Source organism: Physeter macrocephalus, chromosome 1, assembly GCF_002837175.3.
Source record: "Physeter macrocephalus isolate SW-GA chromosome 1, ASM283717v5, whole genome shotgun sequence".
NCBI lineage: Eukaryota > Metazoa > Chordata > Mammalia > Artiodactyla > Physeteridae > Physeter > Physeter macrocephalus.
Genome location: NC_041214.2, coordinates 136,412,823 through 136,414,926, shown reverse-complemented (window position 1 = coordinate 136,414,926; position 2,104 = coordinate 136,412,823).

Below are 2,104 nucleotides of genomic sequence, written 5' to 3'. Positions count from 1 at the left end.
GACTTTGGCAAAGTTGCAGGATACAAAATTAATGCACAGAAATCTCTTGCATTCCTATACACTAATGATGAAATATCTGAAAGAGAAATTAAGGAAACACTCCCATTTACCATTGCAATGAAAAGAATAAAATACCTAGGAATAAATCTACCTAGGGAGACAAAAGACCTGTATGCAGAAAACTATAAGACACTGTTGAAGGAAATTATAGATGACATAAACACATGGAGAGATATACCATATTCTTGGATTGGAAGAATCAACATTGTGAAAATGACTATTCTACCCAAAGCAATCTACAGATTCAATGCAATCCTTATCAAATTACCAATGATATTTTTTACAGAATTAGAAGAAAAAATGTTAAAATTTGTATGGAGACACAAAACACCCCGAATGGCCATACAGTTTTGAGGGAAAAAAATGGAGCTGGCGGAATCAGACTCCCTGACTTCAGAGTATACTACAAAGCTACAGTAATCAAGACAAGATGGTATTGGCACAAAAACAGAAACATAGATCAATGGAACAAGATAGAAAGCCCAGAGGTAAGACCATGCACCTATGGTCAACTAATCTATGACAAAGGAGGCAAGGATATACAATCGAGAAAAGACAGTCTCTTCAATAAGTGGTGCTGGGAAAACTGGACAGCTACAAGTAAAAGAATGAAATTAGAACACTCCCTAACACCATACACAAAAATAAACTCAAAATGGATTAGAGACCTAAATGTAAGGCTGGACACTATAAAACTCTTAGAGGAAAACTTAGGAAGAACACTCTTTGACATAAATCACAGCAAGATCTTTTTTGATCCACCTCCTCGAGTAATGGAAATAAAAACAAAAATAAACAAATGGGACCTAATGAAACTTAAACTTTTTCAAAACAAAGAAAACTACAAAGAAGACAAAAAGACAATGCTCAGAATGTGAGAAAATATTTGCAAACGAATCAATGGACAAAAGATTAATCTACGAAAAATATAATCAGCTCATACAGCTCAATATTAAAAAAAACAAAAAACCTCATCCAAAAATGGGCAGAAGACCTAAATAGACATTTCTCCAAAGAAGACATACAGATGGACAAGAAGCACATGAATAGCTGCTCAATATCACTAATTATTAGAGAAATGTAAGTCAAAACTACAATGAGGTATCACCTCACACCAGTTAGAATGGGCATCATCAGAAAATCTACAAACAAAAAATGCTGGAGAGGGTGTGGAGAAAATGGAACCCTCTTGCCCTGTTGGTGGGAATGTAAATTGATACAGCCACTATGGAGAACAGTATGGAGGTTCCTTAAAAAACTAAAAATAGAATTACCATATGACCCAGCATTGCCACTACTGGGCATTTACCCAGAGAAAACCAAAATTCAAAAGGACACATGCACCCAATATTCATTGCAGCATTATTTACAATAGCCAGGTCATGGAAGCAACCTAAATGCCCATTGATAGATGAATGGATAAAGAAGGTGTGGTACATATATACAGTAGAATATTACTCAGCCATAAATAGTGATGAAATTGGGTCATTTGTAGAGATATGGATGAATGTAGAGACTGTCATACAGAGTGAAGTAAGTCAGAAAGAGGAAAACAAATATCATATATTAACGCACATATGTGGAACCTAGAAAAATGGTATAGAGAAACCAGTTTGCAGGGCATAAATTGAGACACAGATGTAGAGAACAAACGTATGGACACCAAGGGGAAATGTGGTAGGGTGGGATGAATTGGGAAACTGGCATTGACATGTATACACTAATATGTATAAAATGGGTAACTAATAAGAACCTGCTGTATAAAAAATAAATAAATTAAATTAAATTTAAAAAAAGAATTGAACATCATCTGAAAATACAACCTTTATTTGTTTATGGACTTATTAGCATGTGATTTCCACGAGGGGAGGGGCTTTGTCTTCTTCACAACCTTATTCCAACCACTTAGCACAGGGTTGGCAATGAGTAATCACTCACTGTTGAATAAAATCAACAACTAATGACCAATGTTTGTTTAGTGCCTCCCACATATGAGGCTTTCTGGAGGAATGTATTTCTTTGTTTGTTGTTTCAGAGTGTAGAT